This window comes from Triticum urartu, chromosome 7A (assembly GCF_056163025.1).
Source record: "Triticum urartu cultivar PI428250 chromosome 7A, HENAU_Tu73, whole genome shotgun sequence".
Classification (NCBI taxonomy): Eukaryota; Viridiplantae; Streptophyta; class Magnoliopsida; order Poales; family Poaceae; genus Triticum; species Triticum urartu.
Window position 1 is genome coordinate 136255865 of NC_141879.1, and position 21679 is coordinate 136277543.

At 44.6% G+C, this 21679-nt stretch overlaps 1 pseudogene across 1 annotated transcript; it reads right to left on the bottom strand.

The window, feature by feature from the left end:
• Positions 1 to 3716: 3716 nt before the first annotated feature.
• Positions 3717 to 7297, bottom strand: LOC125520400 (endonuclease 2-like; annotated as a pseudogene). Its single transcript, XR_015610668.1, has 7 exons — positions 6679 to 7297; positions 6504 to 6546; positions 6324 to 6406; positions 4847 to 5136; positions 4638 to 4769; positions 4484 to 4539; positions 3717 to 4393 (listed from the first exon to the last, which is right to left on the bottom strand). The product of XR_015610668.1 is annotated as an endonuclease 2-like (transcript).
• Between the last annotated feature and the right edge of the window lie 14382 nt (positions 7298 to 21679).

Genomic DNA, 21679 nt, shown 5'->3' on the forward strand with positions numbered 1-21679 from the left:
TTGTACGTGATTTGCATATGGTCCAATATTGTACTCCCTCTGTTCGAAATTACTTATCGCAGAAATGGATGTATCTATACGTATTTTAGTTCTAAATACATTCATTTCCGAGACAAGTAATTCCAAACGGAGGGAGTACATGACATGCATAAGGCTCAATAAAACGAGAACATGATCGATGGGGTTTTCTTTTCGGTGAATATTTTTGGCGATCGATCTATACGTACAGGTAAAAAATCGATGGAAATTAAGGTAGGGCGAGCGCCCAACCTTGCCCTACCGAGAGCTCCGCCTGTGTGCAAGACTAGCATTAATAGTGGAATTTAAAAAAAAAGCTTCAGAAGAAGAAATGAATTAAAAACTAAAAAACAAAATAATAAAGTTTTTCTAAGAAAGAATGAATTGGTGGCTTTCAAATTACCTTTAAGAAGAAAGAAATTAAAATTAAAAACTAAAACAAAATCATAGTAATAGAGTTTTCAAATAAAGAATGAATTAGTAACATTGGTATTACCCTTTAAGAAAAAGTAAAAAATAAATGGTAAAACGAATAATGACATAATTCGCACACAATGTAGAAATTACGTTTTTTTTATAATATGCAAGAATAGGCATATCAGAGTGAAAGTTTCACAAAAAAGGAAGATTCCTAAGAAGGAATGAATTGGTGACATTGGTATTGCCCTTAACGATGAAAGAAAATGAAATAAAACTAACATGCAATATAAAAAATGACAATTTCTAAGAAATAATGAATTAATTGCTTTGGTACTATCCTTTAGAAAGAAAGAAAATAAATAAAAACTAAAACAAAATCATAACAATGATGTCTTCTAAGCAAGAATGAAGAAGTGAAATTGGTATTACCCTTGAAGAAGAAACAAAATAATAATAATAAAACAAATAATAACAAAATTTGCACACAGTTTACATAGAAATTGCGTTTTTAATAAATATTACCCTTTAAGAAGAAATAAAATGAAATAAACACTAAAAATCAAAATAATGAGGTTTACTAAGGAAGAATAAATTACTGACATTGGTATTACCCTTTTAATAACATAGAAAATAAAGAACAAATTAAAAAAATACAATGACAAAATATACACAAAGTTACACTTTTTCAATTATGCAACAATAAGTATATAATAGTGGAATTTTTCCAAAAAAGTTTCCTATGAAGGATTGAATTAGTGTCACTGTTATTATGGTTTAAAAACAAGAAAAAAATAAAAACAGAATAACAAAGTTATATAAGAAACAATGAACTAGTGGCATCGGTATTACTCTTTAATAAGAAATAAAAAAACTTGCACACAACTTTGCACTGAAATTGCTTTTTTTTGCACTGTGCAAAGAATAATCATATAATCATGCAATTTTTGCATGTATTTTGTAGTTTTTTATGTGTATACGTTTACACTCACCCAAGATCCCCAAAATAGCAAGAAATGGTAAGAACCGATTAATAAAGAAAAGCAAAAATAAAGACAAATAATAACAGACAAGAACAAATGGGGTGAGGGGAGGGCTGGCCGCACAGGTGATGGCTTCAGCCTGTTAAGGAATTGAGAGCAAAATATGTGGTCAATGAAAAAAAATAGCCCAAAACAACTCACATAACATAACAGAAAAAAAAAAGGGTGCGCAAATCTTAAAACAGAAATCAACAGCCAAAAAATTGAATCACTCAGAATTAGTTTTCAGACAACTTCATATAACTGAAGTGATGGAAAAGATGCCCATGTAAAAAAGAAAGACCGACTATAAAAAATATAAAGAAAAGCAAACGCAAAAGAATGCATACAAAGAAAAAACAGGCAATATGGAAAAAGGCTTCGAGCCCAATAGAAAAATCGACTTACCTCAAATAAGGGCAGTCAAAAATTTAGCCTAAGAAAGAAAATCTACTCACCCAAAACAGGGAGCAAGTCAAAAAAATGGAGCCTAAGAAAAAAAATTGACTTACTCCAAATAGAGGCAAGTAAAAAATTAGAGTAAGAAACCGTGAAACAACACAATAAAAAAGGGGAATTGATAGGTTACAGCCGGATGTAAACACGATCGCGACAGCCGCTTCCTGCGCTCGCCACGTGTTTCATGGGCCCGCGGACGCGTCGGTCCCCTCATCCTTATCTTCTCTAGTGAACGTTGCGCAACCGTTCGTTTCTTCCCTAATACCATCTCCAACAGAAGTGCTATATAAACGACACGCGATATAAAAACTGTTTTTAGTGTGCACGGACTCAATTTGGAGTCTCCAGTAACCGCACAAAAAACGCACACGTTATAACTAATGCAGCACGCGCAATAAAAATGCATCGCGCACAGCATATTTAGTGCGTCCGGTCACGCGCGTTGCAAACTCTAGGCTGATGCAGATGGAACCGCTTGATTGGGACCGCCGGACTCGCGCGCGCAGTATATTTTACAATGCTTGTTGGAGCAAATATCTTCTAGCGCCCTAAAAACTACATATGCGTTGTAAACCCTTTTTTGGGCGCCACACATTGGACGGCTGTTAGAGATGCTTTAATCCGTGTGTACCCATCTCTGCTCTATTCTATCTCCATTGCAGTCGCCTAGATCTTGCAGTTGGGGCTTCCTCCTCCCTTGTAGCCACTACAAGAAATATGTCAACTTGCAACCATCACTATTGGTCACTGAAAGGTCATTGTTTTTCATTTGCAATCTTTTTTGAACAAAAACAGATGGTCAAAAACTGACGGTCGTAAATTGAAATTAACGACCTTCTCTGTGAGAAGATCGTGGAAGGCAATGATCAAAACAAAAGGTCATTGAACCCAAGACCTTTTATTTTAGTCGTTGATTGTCTGCCCAGGCCACGTTAGATCCGACGTTGCAATCTGATGTGGCAAAATTGCTACCAATTGAAAATGTCGTTACTTAGAATCAGCCCGGTCCAGTTCGGTGTCTATATGCACCAAGCCCATTAATTATTTTTTCTAGCAATTTGTGTCAGCTATGTGGGCCGAGACCAAGAATTCAGCCATTATATTTTCTAGGACACGACCTTCTACAGTTCATTTCTTTTTTGGGCCTCAAACATTTTATAGTCCATTTCAATTTTGGGCCTCCATAACAAAGTTGTTCCAATGACAGTGAAACAAAGGGAATTCAAATAAGCATTTATCTTAAACAGCCACGGGTGACAATTTTATTTCTTTCAACACAAAAGGATTCCGTAAACAGTCACGGGTACAACAGTAGGTACATTCAACAAAGGGCAATCCGAGCACAAGAAGTACATAGGACTGTAGCTACCATTTCTACCAGCAGCAGCAGCCGCCGCCTGAAAGACAAGGAGGTACTACCAAGGAGCTAAACTAACAGCAACCATCCATCATCAATCGGTGACACTAGCAATGAGCGACAGCGGCGACATTTCGAAGACCCCCTCCCCTTGCTGTTGCTTGGCATGCCACATCACAAGTACCCCTACACAAAAAAAAAAAAAAATCAGATGTTCAAAACCGATCAACATGTTGAGCAGTTAGGGAATCATGGAGCAAATGTTAGTGTGGTCCAAAGCGATAGATTACAGGATAAATATTAACAGAAGAAGAATCGTTGAACAAATCATGAGCTAGCTATCACAGTATAACTAGCTCCAATGAGCTAGAAATCTATGCTTCTTCCGACTTGAACATCATGTACCTCACGGCAAACACATGCATGAAGGCTAGCCTCTGCAAGTTATAAAAAAAATGGTTAGAAACAAAATAAAAGCAAATCTAACAGTATGTTAGACCAAGCAAAATGTGACATTTTTATCATTTAAGCATAGAAGGACAAGGTCAACAACATTTCGATGTTTAAAAAATGAACCAGAATTTCAATGTTTGAACGGCAAAAAAATAGATACAACAGATCATATGCAGTTTAAATCAGACCCTAAGGACAGACACGTTGACACAAATATTTGGCAACAAATGTAGAAATTGAACCTCATAAACATGCAATGTGGAATTTGTATCTCAAAGAAGTATACATACTTATCAGGTTTAATTAGCACACAGAAGCCAAATGCTAGTAGCTCATGATTAGTACACAAGACAGGATTCAACAAAGTAAACAAGAATGTGGCTACAGTACAATACTAAGCTCATCACACAGAATAAAATGAGTTTAAAAGTAAGCTCAGCATAAGCATATGAGTTTTTTTTTTGGCACCACCAGATCAAACATAGCAATGCCAATGTGAAAAGTTTCAGCATTATTGCCATATGTTTCCTCGGAATCATACTACACAGAGAAGGGTTCAGCCTTAAGTCTGAACTAGCCTTACATGGTGGAGTGCAGATTTCCTTCTATACCAGTGGACGTTGATGGCGTTCCCTTCTTTTTCAGAGGAGGACCCCACATGCAGTGGCTATATAAACAAGAAGCGTCAGCTTAAGTTGCAACCCGGAATAGAAACACTTGCAAAAATCGGGCACTTGGGGTTTGGCAGGAGTACTACCTTGTGGATGTCGCCCATGAAGTTTGAGAGGAACAAGAGCGCTTTCGTCAGGTTATCTGCAGCATTCCATGCAGAAAAAACATGGCATCTTCAGTACTAATTCAGTCAACCAGAAGAGATGTGCTGAAATTCGTATGATGTAACTGAACATTACGTTGGCTGAAAGATTTAGAAGATGGTGATGGCGATGATGATGATGATCCCTAGGTGAGGAGCTGGGAGGTGTATTTGTTGATGGCGCCAGCGACGCAGCGGCCCTTGACGCCATCCTCGTCCTAGTAGGACCCTGAGACAACACACAGACCATTATGCTACAGTTAGTTTCAGTCCAACAAAACAGAGTGTTGGTTAATTGCTACGTACTGTCGTAGTAGTAGCTGCAGATGTTTTCGGGGACGTCGATGAAGTGGAGAGGCGCTGACTAGTAGTACCTGAACCTGACCTTGTCGGCCCAGGAGCAGAGGCTGCTCAGGTTGCCGGCGGCGCCCGACGGCAGCAGCTCGTTCACTGCCTTCGCCGCCGCATCGCTCAGCCGACCTTCCAAGGGAGCAGCATGGTGCGTCGTGGTGCCTTCATCTGGAGTCGCAAGTCGGAGTTGTGGGCTGCTGCTTTGCTTCCCCATATAGCACACCAGGTTCTCCTAAGATAGCGAACTGAAAACAAAAAACATGATTAGGGAGTTGGTACATAAGAAAAGGAATTCATGCATGAATGGCATATACAACTAAAAAAATCAGGTGTCACATATTATTAGAATTGCATATTAGATGGCTGCAAGGTAAGTGTTTCTTCATATAAAATAACTAGAATTAGCACCCAACAGGATCCATTCCATGCGTAGGATCCTTTGTATGTGGTTGCCTTTTTTGTTGCTTTATCACATATTCTGGCAGTAAAAAAAAGGACTTCATTATCTCAATCTAATATCAACTAGCCCGAACTTGAACAATAGATTGGGCATAGCATACTAATCAAGGAAAGACTTGGCATGCACTGACCAAGCCATGCAGCATCTTTCAGCATACATAAATTTCTTTGTGTCCAAAGAAGCCCTAAATCATTTCACATCTTAATTAATTCTTTTTTGTTGGGAAAAATAAATACTTTGCAGGGCCACTTCTTAACTCTCGTTTCATCAGATGCACTGATAGTGTCTAAACTTGATCACCATTTTCAGACCTGTCCTTGAACTAAAGCGTATATTTAGTTGGTCCGGAAAAAAAGACCACGCCCAGATTTTGTAGATACAAAGTACCTCGCCACTATGTTGTGAAGTAATAGGTTGGCATGGTGTGAGATGTATCCTATGGCGGCACACGGCACGTGAACCATCAGTTCACTATTTCAGTTCTCAGTGAGGACATGCCTCTAATGCGCTAGACAAAAGATAGGCCGTCGACAAATTCAGCCTGCAATGGCAATCAGCACACACTTCTACGGCCTATTTGGGGAGATAAAAACTCATTTGCGAACTCTCAGTGTGAGCAGCACACAAAATTGTAGGTGAACTACACATTCACGTGTATAAAGAAGAGAAGCCACTGGATTTTAATCATGAACAGTTAAACAAAATTGTAGGTGAACAGCACACAAAACATTTTATGAAGTTTCTCCAATGACTGAAAATTGTATTCTATGTATAGGAAAAAAAACCAAGGCATTGCAATCATTCTCAATAAGTACACAACAATGTATCCCTACAAAAACATCCTAACATGGATCATGGCTGCTGCCTACCATGGTAAATGCTAGACTCTCTCTAATGGTCTAAATCACGCAAGGAAGGTTACAATTAGCCTAGCACGTTACAGGAGTTTGAAGTTCGAAGGTTGTGATTTACCATGAAATCAGAAGGAAAGCTCGACAGATTAGCACGCCAATTTGTCCTGCAGATGGCACCATGGGTTTTCCGCCGGGTCTGTCCTGCAACCAACACAACCCATCCATCAGAGAAATGCATCAGGGAATGGAATGGAGGGAAAGGGGAGGGAAGAAGAGGAAATCGAGAGAGGGGGCAGACCTTGGATGCTTCTTGTACGTTCTTGTGCTGGAGGAAGAAGGAGCTTCACGCGCACAAGATCCATGGCGTCCCGGATAGAACAAGCTCCGCTCCATGACGCCTGCCAACACAAACGACACGAGGCGAGGGTCGGAGTGGGAAATAAGAAGGAGAGGAGATGAGTTGGGATCCTTACCATACCACCGTTGTCCGAGTCCTAGTCCTGCACCCCCGGTCGGTCGCCATGGCCGTGCCCCGACAGCTAGGGTTTCCGGCGCGAGGAGGGAGCAGATCTGGCCATGGGCAACGTTGCTCGAGAGGATCTACGGAGAGGGGGAGGAGGGGAGAGGGCGCCAGCGATGGAGTGAAGGCCGGGGTTGGGGAAGACAACGGAGGCCGGCGGCGGCTGGCTCTGCCTTTGGCATTGGGGATCTAGAGTGGAATTGGGTGGTCACTCGTGGCCACTAGAGAGATGGAGGAGGCCGGTGAAGCAGCGGCAGTTGGGATCGACTGCTAGGGTAGGGAACGATGAAGCGGCGCGTATAGAAGCACGCGCACACCGGCGAGCCATCCGGCCATGGCTGCTAGGCGGCGGTGCATCTATCAACGGTGAGATTGGGTGGCTCTCTCGATCTGCTGCGGGGATGACTGGAACTGGAAGGGTGGCGGATGGGAGGAGGGGCGGCGGAGGAGGGATCTGGATCAGGGAGAGGGAGGAAGAGGGAGGCGGTAGCGCTTGACCTAGGGTTTCTCGGGAAAGAAGGGGATCGAGGAAGGAGGGTGTGCCGCGCGCGTGTGTTTAGGAGAGGTTAGCAAGAGATGTTGGATTCGTGGGAGGTGGACGACTCAGATCGACTGCGGTGGGATGATCCGTAGACTGCGTCCTGATTGGTTAGAAACATGAGCTATCAAAAATAACTCTATTTCTTAGTGCTAAAAACAAGGGGGTTGTGAAGCTGCTATCAAAAATATTTTGCAAAATGGTATCACTAAAATTTTCACTTAAGTTAGACCATATTTTATGGATGATCACCAATTTGATTGCATTTCTGATCATTCTAGCTACGAACGGTCATGTTCGCCATTTTGACCGCATTTAAATGTGCATAATAATTTATAAAAATAAAAAAAATGAAATCATTCGCATTCTGTCATTATATGTGACCGAGTTTCCAGAAAAATTAACAAACTTGGACTACGACAATTATTTTTAAAAAGTGCTCACCTCTCGTGTGTGAAGATTCACGACTTTCAAGCCAAATAATCAATCTTATGGCCGCATTTATGGAATAGTTTGTTCAAATGATCTCATATTGTGCATGAGGGTGCATCTTGAAATGAAAAACAATGTTGCATAAGAAATTTTCATTTTCTTTCGACGAAAAATTCATTTTCCATTTTTCAAGTGCCCAAAATGAGTTATTTTGTGAAGAACCTATCATATATTTGTTGCAAATTTGGACCAAATCATTTTTACTAAAATATTAGGCCATATTTAATGCACAATTGACCAAATGGTTGGGTGTCAAAAGCCTTTATCCACCTCTGGTGAAAAAGTTAAATTTCTGCCAATTCAGTAGGAAGCGGGTCAAATTTGAACTGCAGCTGCCTCATAGTGCTCTTTATTTTTTCCAAAAAAATAATTTCTAGGTACATAAGTATCTATTTAATCAGAGAAATATCAAAAGTTTTCCAAGATTCAACCACTAGCTAGGAATGGTCAAGCCCGCCGTTTTGACCGCATTTTGAAACATGCAAAAAAATCAAAAATGGAAAACCTTTGCATTGTGTCATTATATGTGATCAAATTTCTAGGAAAAATAATAAACTTATAATACGACAATTATTTTAGAAAAGTGTTCTCAGAAATGAGCTATCATGCGTGAAGATTTCATGGTTTTCAAGCCAAATGATCAATCTTATGGCCACATTCATGACATAATTTGTTCAAATGATCTCATATTGGGCACAAGGGTGCATCTTGGAATTCCAAACAATGTTGCCTAAGAGAGTTTTCATTTTCTTTGCACGGAAAATACATTTTCCATTTTTTCAGTGCCCGAAATGAGTTCTTTTTGTGAAGGACCTACCATATATTTGTTGCAAAATTGGACCAAATCAATTTTCCCGAATATTAAGCCATATTTAATGCACAATTGACCAAATGATTGGGTGTCAAAAGCCTTGATCCACCTCTGGTGAAAAAGACAAATTTCCGCCGATTCAGTAGGAAGCAGGTCAAATTTGAATTACAACTGACTCATAGTTTGCTCTTTATTTTTTCCAAAAATAATTTCTAGGTACATAAGTATCTATTTAATCAGAGAAATATCAAAAAATTCCAAGATTCGACCACTACCTAGGAACGATCAAGTCCGCCGTTTTGACCGCATTTTGAAACGAGCATAAAAAATAAAAAAATAAAAAAATAAAAAAATTGGAAAACCTTCGCATTGTGTCATCATATGTGATTAAGTTTCCAGGAAAAATAATAAACATGTAATACAAAAATTATTTTAAAAAAATGTTCTCAGAAATGAGCTATCATGCGTGAAGATTCATGGCTTTCAAGCCAAATAATCAATCTTGTGGCCACATTCATGGCATATTTTGTTCAAATGATCTTATACTGTGCACAAGGGTGCATCTTGGAATTCCAGACAATGTTGCCTAAGGTGAGTTTTCATTTTATTTGCACGGAAAATTCATTTTCCATTTTTTGAGTGCCCAAAATGAGTTTTTTTGTGAAGGACCTATAATATATTTGTTACAAAATTGGACCAAATGAATTTTATAAAATACTAGGCCATATTTAATGCACAATTGACCAAATGGTTGGGTGTCAAAAGCCTTGATCCACCTCTAGTGAAAAAGACAAATTTCCGCCGATTCAGGAGGAAGCGGGGCGAATTTGAACTGCAGCTGCCTCATAGTTTGCTCTTTATTTTTTTCCAAAAATCATTTCTAGGTACATAAGTATCTATTTAATCAGAGAAACATCAAAAGTTTTCCAAGATTCAACCACTAGCTAGGAACGGTCAAGACCGCTGTTTTGACCACATTTTGAAACGGGCACAAAAAATTCAAAAAAATTCAAAAAATTGGAAACATTTGCATTGTGTCATCATATGTGACCAAGTTTCCAGGAAAAATAATAAACTTGTAATACGACAATTAATTTTAAAAAGTGTTCTCGGAAATGAGCTATCATGCGTGAAGATTAATGGCTTACAAGCCAAATGATCAATCTTATAGTCACATTCATGGCATAGTTTGTTCAAATGATCTAATATTATGCACAAGGGTGAATCTTGGAATTCCAAACAATGTTTCCTAAGGGAGTTTTCATTTTATTTTTACGAAAATACATTTTCCATTTTTCGAGTGCCCAAAATGAGTTTTTTTGTGAAGGACCTACCATATATTTGTTGCAAAATTGGATCAAATCAATTTTATAAAATATTAGGCCATATTTAATGCACAATAGACAAAATGGTCGGGTGTCAAAAGTTTTTATCCACCTATCGTGAAAAAGACAAATTTCTGCCGATTCAGTTGGAAATGAGTCAAATTTAAACTGCAACTGCCTTATAGGTTGCTCTTTATTTTTTTCAAAAATCATTTCTAATTACATAAGTATCTATTTAATCAGAAATACATGGTTTGGTGGCGATATGTTGAGGTTTGGACGGTAGCCGAGGGCCCCAACTCCAAAGCGCGTAAAGTCGCATGACTGTCGCGTGGTCACCGCGTGACTGTGGTGTTGCCATGCGTTTTGGGTGGCCTAGGCATGTCTAGTGGGTTGGGCACTCGCTAGGTAGGTGGTAGGAAGAAAATGACACCAGGAGTTTCTCACGAGGAGACCGAACTATGCTCAAATATGAATTAGCAGCCAAGTGTTTGATTAGCGGTACGAAAAATGCACATGACCATTTGGTGTGTGTTTTGGCTGGGGACAATCATATACTAAGAAGATTGTCTTCACAAATTTTCAGCTCAAAAGAAGGAGTCTAGGTGGTACTTTCTTTGCAAAGTACCACACTGGACACAAATATGAATGTTGAAGCTGGGCTCAAAACAATGAATGGATTGAGCTGGAAATTGGTGGAGGATGATTACTTGGGCATAGGAAAGCATTGTAGAAAATTGATACCATTTGGACATGCCAAAGTGGCTCTTCCTTCACAATGCTCTTCTCTAGACAGAAACTTGGGAAAATTAGCGAGAGAAATTGGATAAATGAAATGAGCTCAAATTTGGTGTAGGTAAGTTACATAGGTATGGTCATGCCCTGGTAAATTTTCAGATCATTTGGGTAAGCCTAGCTAGTACTTACTTCACAAAGCTTCTCTTGAGATAGAAACTTTGGAAATTTCCTGAGAAAGATTTACCAGGAAAATGGAGCTAAATATTATCATGTGGCAATTATTTGGGTATGGAAGAGTGCCCAAAAAGTTTGAGGGTAATAGGAGGGGTCTAGATAACACTTGCTTTACAATGTGCCAATCTGGCCATAAAATATAAATTGAACCTGGGCTCACATAGATGGTTTGACTGAGCTGCAATTTAGAGGAGGGTGATAATTTGGGCATATTAAGGAACTGTATAAATTTCATGTCATTTGGATATATAAAAATGGTTCTTCCTTCATAATGCTTCTAGGCGGACAAAAACTTTGAAAATTTGCCGAGGAAGATTTACAGCGCAAATGGAGCTGAATTTTGTCATGAGGCAATGTTTTGGATAGGAAAGAGTGCCCAAAAATTTTGAGGGCAATCACGAATATATAAATAGGATGTCGTTCACAAAGTGATGTTCTGAACAGAATAGGAAAATGAATATTGTTGAATTATTTTTGAACTAGGCAAGGAAGGATTTTTACATATTTGATGAAGATATGACCCAAAGAATTTATGATCTTTTTGGAATTTTGGGAATGACAGAAATATAGGTTGCTTCACAACCTAGGGCAAAAATTGACACATGGACATGACACATAGGCAAAAACTGATGAGGTGGCGCCTAGTCATAGCAATCCACCACAATTTACAAGGTTATGACCATCTATATTGGTCGTGATCAGCTAGAAATAAGGCAACGGGCCAGGGCTATCTGCTTTATGACCATTTCGTGTAAGGAAACTGCGACATTTTTAACCAAAATGGTCGACATAGTTTAGGGTTTGGAGCCCCCCGAACAACTCTTGACCAATTGGTCTCAAATGGTCGTAAATTTATGACCAATTCCTCCAGGGTCACTGACAGAAGATCACAAGTTGACATATTTCTTGTAGTGAGCAGGCATCCATGAAAGCACCTACACTCCTAGCGGCTGTTGTGCAATCGCTGCCATATGGCTCCCCAAGCGAACGTGAGGAGAGAGAGCAACCCTCCATGACCAGAGGCATTCCTGCAATGGACGACAGGAGCTAAGAGTCGGGAGGACGCAGTGCTGCGAGTGTGGACGTGCCCGGAGCTCAACTTCTGCATGGTGTCGACGGCCAGTGCATGTGGGATTGGCGACGTTATGGGGAGGCTGCTGCGAGCAGTGTGGCGATACCGGGAGGCTACTACTACGAGCCGTTGAACTGGACTACGAGCATCGTAGCCGGCGATGCTGCGAGGCTGGTTGGGAGCAAGGCGCAGATTGTTGCGCGGAATCTTGGTTGATGACTAAAGCCACGGTTGAGCGGTGGCTGATGTCGCCGACGTTCGCCGGCGTCATAGACCCGACTGGTGTTACAATCGCAATGCTCGCCGGTGTCGTAGTCGCAACCCGTGCTGCAACCGTAGAGCTTGTTGGCACCGTAGCCCCGACCGGTGTTACAACCGCACTGCTTGCCGGTGCCGTAGCCGCGACCGGTGCTGCAACCGTAGACCTCGCCGGTGCCGTAGCCACGACCGGTGTTACAAGCGCAGTGATCGCCAGTGTCATAGCCTTGACCGGTGCTGCAACCATAGAGCTCATCGGCGCCGTAGCCTCGACCGGTTCTCCAACCATAGATCTCACCGGTGCCATAGCCACGACCGGTGTTACAACTGCAACTCGCTCGTGTCGTAGTCACGACCGGTGCAGCAACGTAGAGCTCGCCGGCGCAGTAGCCAAGACCGGTGTTACAATCGCAGTGCTCGCCGGTGTCGTAGTCGTGACAGCAGTGCTGCAACCGTAGAGCTCGCTAGCGCCGTAGCTGCGATCGATGTTGCAACCGCAATGCTAGCCGACGGCGTAGGCGCAACCGGTGCTGCAACCATAGAGCTTGCCGGTGCTGTCATCATGACTAGTGTTGCATCCGCAGAGCTCGCCGGCGTCGTAGCCATGACGGGTGCTGCAACCCTAGATCTTGTCGGCGTTGTAGTCATGACTGGTGCTGCAACCGTGGAGTTTGCCGGCGCCGTCGTCACAACCGATGCTGCAACCACATATCTCGTCGGTGTTGTAGCCACAACGGGTGCTACAACCGCAGAGCTCGTCGGTGCTGTAGCCATTGGCGGTGCTCCAACGGGATGGTCGCAACAGCCACTGTTGCTACAAATTGATGGGGGCACCCTGGCGATGCTTCGACAACCATGAAAAGGGATGCCACAACAACGTGAACGCCACAATGATGTTGTGAGGTGTGCTTCAACGGCCATGACGATGCTTCGATGAGCATAACAATGGGGCGTGCCGCAAGGACATCAACAGTCGCGGTCATGCTGCAAGGCATGCTTCAATGGTTGTGACAATGCTTCGATGACCATGACAACATGGATGGCCGCGCGATGTGTCGACGCATTCTTTCTTTGAAGGATGCATCGATGAGGCATGCCACACAACGCTTCGCAATGGTTCGATGTCCACGGCGATAATGCGTTTTGTAACGCAACCAAGGTTTTCACTTTCAATTTCAGAAAAAATTCAGTACCAACTGAAATCATCGAAATTCGGTGAATTTTAGTGATTTCACTTTGCATTTCAGTCAAAAGGCTGAAATATTCGGTTGAATTCAATTAAATATTTGATTTTTTAACTTATTTTTGAAAAATATTTGAATTCATGTATAGTACTGAAATTGCTAAAATATTTTGGACGAAAGTAAATATTTCAGTGAGTGCTGAAATGAATGAAATTCAATGAATTTCATCAAAATCTCAATGAAAGTGAAAACCATGAACGCAGCCAACCATGCTACAAGTACTATGGTGAGGTAGCATCGTTGCTGGAAACCGGTAGCTGAAGATGCTATGACAGCGAGACTTTGCGAGGCCAGCAACGGGTACATCGATTGGGTGCCGCCGTGGTGCGAAGAAACTGTCATTGTTGTGAGTGATTATGAGGTGGTCTGCTCGGCGGTGCATCGCTGATGGCCTACATCTGCATGCTACATGCGGACATACGGCGGGGCCAACCGAATAATGCTTAGCTGCAAACTTGGATGTGTGCGGAAAGGATGAGCCAAGAGGATTCAATCTGATGATCACTAGCGAATGCATCGGGTGGCTAGTGATGTACTCTCTGCTGATGAGGGGTGACAGGGCGGGCGACAGAGCGGGCGATCGGGGTGCCACCGCGCTGACCGCCGTCGGGTCATCCCAACGGCGGGGGAATCGCTTCTGGGCCCTTGCTGGTATGGAGTCTGACGACTCCGAAGACGAGGATGGTTGGGACGTCGTTGGATCTGGTAAGGAGGCGGCCTCCCCAATGCCGTCGGACTTTGTCTGGTACTCGTTGCAGGTTGGGTATTCGGAGGAGGAGCTTGCGACATGCATCGATGGGATCGTCCGGTGACGGATGCGGCCTGGACTGGTCTTGGGGCGGACGAGAAGGAGGAGGTGCTCCGGCGAGTCGTCCATCAGCGGACTGCTCCGACGGCTGAGAAACCCTGGAAGGGGCCGCTACCAAAGGTAAGGCTACCGTCATTAACGCTTGGTGATTTCTTTGCTGATTGGAAAATGGTCAATCGCCGTAAGAAGAAGGGTCGGGCGGCGGTGAGGCAGCCGTCGGCGATGCCGGTGGAGGTTGATCCACCGATCTCGATCAGAGAGGAACGTGATCGGCGTTTGAATTTTATTCTGGGCCATACTGGGCCTGTGGCTGAGCGGGCCGGCTCCGTTTGTGGCGTGTCTGGGTATGTGGCCCAGCACGAGTGCAGCATGGAGCGGCGATGCAGACTAGACGTCCCTGGGTGCGAGGCCCAGGAAACGTCAATTGAGTGTACGGCTTACGTAGCTGCATGTACGCCGCCGGATCGTCGTCTTCGTTTTTCGTCTCCTGCTCCGCCTACGTCTAGGGTTCGACGTCGCCATGCCGTGCCTGGGTTCCCGAGGTGTGGCCCTGGCCGTGCTGCTCGTGTGCCTCCTCTCTAGGCTATGGCGGAGCGTGGAGGGCGTCCTCCTGGTCCGAAGCCATCGGCGGCGGCCGGGACCGCGCCGGGCGGACGTGGTGGTGGAGCGCCGCCGGTTCTGAACCCTCCGGTGGTCTCTGGGACCGGGCCAGCCGCGGTGGGGCGTGGTGGTGGCAACCTGGGGCAGCGACCTTCGGCGACCACTAAGGCTGGGCCGACAGCGGCGGGTCGTGGTGGTGGCGCCACGGGACGTAGGCCGCCTGCTCATGGGGCGACTACTGCTGCCGCGCTTGCTGTGGCCGGACGGGGGCAGGGCCCTAGGCCGAATAAGCCAGGGATGGCGAATCAGCAGCCTTGTATACACACGCCGGCTGCCACGTTGCCGATGGCTGTGGGGCACGGCGCTGCTCCGCCAAGGCCGCCGACGGCTACGCCTGTGGGGCGTGGTGCCACTACGCAGAGGCCGCCGACCCAGGACTCTTCTGCTGGATTTCAGCCACGTGTCGCGCCGCCGCCTCACTACGTCGCGAGGCCGGCGCAAAAACGCTCGGGCCTAACGCAGACGAGGCAGAACTCGGTTGCTGGAGAGAATTATGATCCGCCCCAGGTACAGTGGGGGGACGACGGTTATGATGCATATGGGGACAGTCAACACCGTGGCTCGTCATCCACGGGGAGATGGTCGTGGCTATGCCTGGCAGAGTGATGGTTTTGCTGAGAGACCTTTTCTCGGCCCTCCGGGTGGTTTTGTTGAGGGAGCTTCTGGCCCAGACTACCGACAGAGAGGTGGCTACCGTGGTCATCGTGGGGGTCGTGGTGGCGGTCGTGGTCGGTTCCGTAACAGACAGCCTTCGCTGCCGGTCGTTGTTGACCATACGGCCTCTGTCACGGCAGCCGATCCCATTCAGACGACTGACCTGCCTAGCCAGGCGATGGATGTCGTGACGGCACTGGCCAACGCGGAGGTTCCTGGGACTGGGGTTACAGCTGAGGAAGGCGACATGACTGATTCAGAGAGAGTGTCCAAGTGGGCACGTAAGAAAGAGAAGATGTTATTGATGGGGAACGTTGCAGAAAAAAATAATTTCCTACTCGTTTCACCAAGATCATCTAGGAGTTCATCTAGCAACGAGTCATTGGATGCATCTACATACCTTTGTAGATGGCGCACGGAAGCGTTCAAAAGAACGGTGATGATGTAGTCGTACTCGACGTGATCCAAATCACCGATGACCAGCGCCGAACGAACGGCACCTCCGCGTTCAACACACGTACGGGATGGGAGACGTCTCCTCCTTCTTGATCCAGCAAGGGGGAGGAGAGGTTGATGAAGATCCAGCAGCACGACGGCGTGGTGGTGGATGCAGGGCGTCACTGAAGCAGGGCTTCGCCAAGACTACGAGGGAGAGACGTAACGGGGAAGATGGAGGCGCCAGGGGCTGGGGTGAAATCCCTCCTCTCCCCCCACTATATATAGGGGTGCCATGGGGGGGCGCCGGCCCTAGTAGATGAGATCTACTAGGGGGGGCGGCGGCCAAGGGGAGGTTTCCCTCCCCCCCAAGGCACCTAGGGGTGCCTTCCACCACATGGACTCTTCCATGGTGGAACCCTAGGCGCATGGGCCTATAGGGGCTGGCGCCCCAGCCCACTATGGGCTGGGTTCCCTCCTATTTCAGCCCATGGGGCCCTCCGGGATAGGTGGCCCCACCCGGTGGACCCCCGGGACCCTTCCGGCGGTCCCGGTACAATACCGATGACCCCGAAACTTGTCCCGATGCCCGAAACAGCACTTCCTATATATAATTCTTTACCTCTGGACCATTCCGGAACTCCTCGTGACGTCCGGGATCTCATCCGGGACTCCGAACAACATTCGGGTTTCTGCATATACATATCTTCATAACCCTAGCGTCACCGAACCTTAAGTGTGTAGACCCTACGGGTTCGGGAGACAAGCAGACATGACCGAGACGACTCTCCAGTCAATAACCAACAGCGGGATCTGGATACCCATGTTGGCTCCCACATGCTCCACGATGATCTCATCGGATGAACCATGATGTCGAGGATTCAATCAACCCCGTACGCAATTCCCTTTGTCAATCGATATGTTACTTGCCCGAGATTCGATCGTCGGTATCCCAATACCTCGTTCAATCTCGTCACCGGCAAGTCACTTTACTCGTACCGTAATGCATGATCCCGTGACCAGACACTTGGTCACTTTGAGCTCATTATGATGATGCATTACCGAGTGGGCCCAGCGATACCTCTCCGTCATATGGAGTGACAAATCCCAGTCTCGATCCATGTCAACCCAACAGACACTTTCGGAGATACCCGTAGTCTACCTTTATAGTCACCCAGTTACGTTGTGACGTTTGGTATACCCAAAGCACTCCTACGGTATCCGGGAGTTACACGATCTCATGGTCTAAGGAAAAGATACTTGACATTGGAAAACTCTAGCAAACGAACTATACGATCTTGTGCTATGTTTAGGATTGGGTCTTGTCCATCACATCATTCTCCTAATGATGTGATCTCGTTATCAATGACATCCAATGTCCATAGTCAGGAAAACCATGACTATCTGTTGATCAACGAGCTAGTCAACTAGAGGCTCACTAGGGACATGTTGGTGTCTGATATTCACACATGTATTACGATTTCCGGATAACACAATTATAGCATGAATAAAGACAATTATCATGAACAAGGAAATATAATAATAATGCTTTTATTATTGCCTCTAGGGCATATTTCCAACAGTCTCCCACTTGCACTAGAGTCAATAATCTAGTTACATTGTGATGAATCGAACACCCATGGAATTCTGGTGTTGATCATGTTTTGCTCTAGGGAGAGGTTTAGTCAACGGATCTGCTACATTCAGGTCCGTATGTACTTTACAAATATCTATGTCTCCATCTTGAACATTTTCACGAATGGAGTTGAAGTGACGCTTGATGTGCCTTGTCTTCTTGTGAAACCTGGGCTCCTTGGCAAGTGCAATAGCTCCAGTGTTGTCACAAAAGAGTTTGATTGGCCCCGACGCATTGGGTATGACTCCTAGGTCGGTGATGAAATCCTTCACCCATATTGCTTCATGTGCTGCCTCCGAGGCTGCCATGTACTCCGCTTCACATGTAGATCCCGCCACGACGCTTTTCTTGCAACTGCACCAGCTTACTGCCCCACCATTCAAAATATACACGTATCCGGTCTGTGACTTAGAGTCATCCAGATCTGTGTCGAAGCTAGCGTCGACGTAACCCTTTACGACGAGCTCTTCGTCACCTCCATAAATGAGAAACGTTTCCTTAGTCCTTTTCAGGTACTTCAGGATATTCTTGACCGCTGTCCAGTGTTCCTTGCCGGGATTGCTTTGGTACCTTCCTACCAAACTTACGGCAAGGTTTACATCAGGTCTGGTACACAGCATGGCATACATAATAGAACCTATGGCTGAGGCATAGGGGATGACACTCATCTCTTCTATTTCTTCTGCCGTGGTCGGACATTGAGATGAGCTCAATTTCATACCTTGCAACACAGGCAAGAACCCCTTCTTAGACTGATCCATATTGAACTTCTTCAATATCTTATCAAGGTATGTGTTTTGTGAAAGACCTATGAGGCGTCTCGATCTATATCTATAGATTTTGATGCCTAATATATAAGCAACTTCTCCAAGGTCCTTCATTGAAAAACTTTTATTCAAGTAGGCCTTGATGCTGTCCAAGAGTTCTATATTATTTCCCATCAAAAGTATGTCATCTACATATAGTATGAGAAATGCTACAGAGCTCCCACTCACTTTCTTGTAAACACAGGCTTCTCCATAAGTCTGTGTAAACCCAAACGCTTTGATCATCTCATCAAAGCGAATGTTCCAACTCCGAGATGCTTGCACCAGCCCATAAATCGAGCGTTGGAGCTTGCACACCTTGTCAGCATTCTTAGGATCGACAAAACCTTCCGGCTGCATCATATACAATTCTTCCTTAAGGAAACCATTAAGGAATGCCGTTTTGACGTCCATTTGCCATATCTCATAATCGTAGAATGCGGCAATTGCTAACATGATTCGGACGGACTTCAGCTTCGCTACCGGTGAGAAAGTCTCATCGTAGTCAACCCCTTGAACTTGTCGATAACCCTTAGCGACAAGCCGAGCTTTATAGATGGTCACATTACCATCCGCGTCTGTGTTCTTCTTAAAGATCCATTTATTTTCTATGGCTCGCCGTTCAACGGGCAAGTCAGTCAAAGTCCATACTTTGTTTTCATACATGGATCCTATCTCGGATTTCATGGCTTCTAGCCATTTTTCGGAATCCGGGCCCGCCATCGCTTCTTCATAGTTTGAAGGTTCACCGTTGTCTAACAACATGATTTCCAAGACAGGGTTGCCGTACCACTCTGGTGCGGAACGTGTCCTTGTGGACCTTCGAATTTCAGTAGGAGCTTGATCAGAAGTATCTTGATCATTATCATTAACTTCCTCTCTAGTCGGTACTGGCACCTCAGGAACATTTTCTTGAGTTGCGCCATTTGCCGGTTCAAGAGGTAATACTTCATCAAGCTCTACTTTCCTCCCACTTACTTCTTTCGAGAGAAATTCTTTCTCTAGAAAGGACCCATTCTTGGCAACAAAGATCTTGCCTTCGGATCTGAGGTAGAAGGTATACCCAATAGTTTCTTTATGGTATACTATAAAGACGCATTTTTCCGACTTGGGTTCGAGCTTCTCAGGTTGAAGTTTCTTCACATAAGCATCGCATCCCCAAACTTTTAGAAACGACAGCTTAGGTTTCTTCCCAAACCATAATTCATACGGTGTCGTCTCAACGGATTTCGATGGAGCCCTATTTAAAGTGAATGCGGCAGTCTCTAAAGCATAGCCCCAAAAAGATAGCGGTAAATCAGTAAGAGACATCATAGACCGTACCATATCCAATAGAGTGCGATTACGACGTTCGGACACACCGTTACGTTGAGGTGTTCCAGGCGGCGTGAGTTGTGAAACTATTCCATATTTTCTTAAGTGCGTGCCAAATTCGTGACTCAAGTATTCTCCTCCACGATCTGATCGTAGAAACTTGATTTTCCTGTCACGTTGATTTTCAACCTCACTCTGAAATTCCTTGAACTTTTCAAAGGTTTCAGACTTGTGTTTCATTAAGTAGATATACCCATACCTACTTAAATCATCAGTGAGGGTGAGAACATAACGATAGCCACCGCGAGCCTCAACACTCATTGGACCGCACACATCAGTATGTATGATTTCCAATAAGTCGGTTGCTCGCTCCATTGTTCCTGAGAACGGAGTCTTGGTCATTTTGCCCATAAGGCATGGTTCGCACGTGTCAAATGATTCATAATCAAGAGACTCTAAAAGTCCATCAACATGGAGCTTCTTCATGCGTTTGACACCTATGTGACCAAGGCGGCAGTGCCACAAGTATGTGGGACTATCATTATCAACCTTACTTCTTTTGGCACTCACATTGTGAACATGTGTAGCATCACGTTCGAGATTCATAAAGAATAAACCATTCACCATAGGAGCATGACCATAAAACATATCTCTCATAAAAATGGAACAACCATTATTCTCAGATTTAAAAGAGTAGCCATCTCGAATTAAACGAGATCCCGATACAATGTTCATGCTCAAAGCTGGCACTAAATAACAATTATTAAGGTTTAAAACTAATCCCGAAGGGAGATGCAGAGGCAGCGTGCCGACGGCGATCACATTGACCTTGGAACCATTCCCGACGCGCATCGTCACCTCGTCCTTTGCCAGTTTCCGCTTATTCCGCAGCCCCTGCTTTGAGTTACAAATGTGAGCAACTGCACCGGTATCAAATACCCAGGAGCTACTACGGGCACTAGTAAGGTACACATCAATCACATGTATATCACATATACCTTTTGTTTTGCCGGCCTTCTTATCCGCTAAGTATTTAGGGCAGTTCCGCTTCCAGTGACCGCTTCCCTTGCAATAAAAGCACTCAGTCTCGGGCTTGGGTCCATTCTTTGGCTTCTTCCCGGCAGCTTGCTTGCCGGGCGCGGCAACCTCCTTGACGTCCTTCTTGAAGTTCTTTTTACCCTTGCCTTTCTTGAACTTAGTGGTTTTATTGACCATCAACACTTGATGTTCCTTCTTGACTTCTACCTCCGCTGATTTCAGCATTGAGAACAACTCAGGAATGGTCTTTTGCATCCCCTGCATGTTGAAGTTCATCACGAAGCTCTTGTAGCTTGGTGGAAGCGACTGGAGGATTCTGTCAATGACCGCATCATCCGGGAGATTAACTCCCAGCTGAGATAAGCGGTTATGCAACCCAGACATAGTGAGTATGTGCTCACTGACAGAACTATTTTCCTCCATCTTACAGCTGAAGAACTTATCGGAGACTTCATATCTCTCGATCCGGGCATGAGCTTGAAAAACCATTTTCAGCTCTTCGAACATCTCGTATGCTCCATGTCTCTCAAAACGTTTTTGGAGCCCCGGCTCTAAGCTGTAAAGCATGCCGCACTGAACGAGGGAGTAGTCGTCAACACGTGTCTGCCAAGCGTTCATAACGTCTTGGTTCTGTGGGACGGGAGCTTCACCTAGCGGTGCTTGTAGGACATAATCTTTCTTGGCAGCTATGAGGATGATCCTCAGGTTCCGGACCCAGTCCGTATAGTTGCTGTCATCGTCTTTCAGCTTGGTTTTCTCTAGGAACGCGTTGAAGTTGAGGACTACGTTGGCCATTTGATCTACAAGACATATTGCAAAGATTTTAGACTAAGTTCATGATAATTAAGTTCATCTAATCAAATTATTAATGAACTCCCACTTAGATTAGAC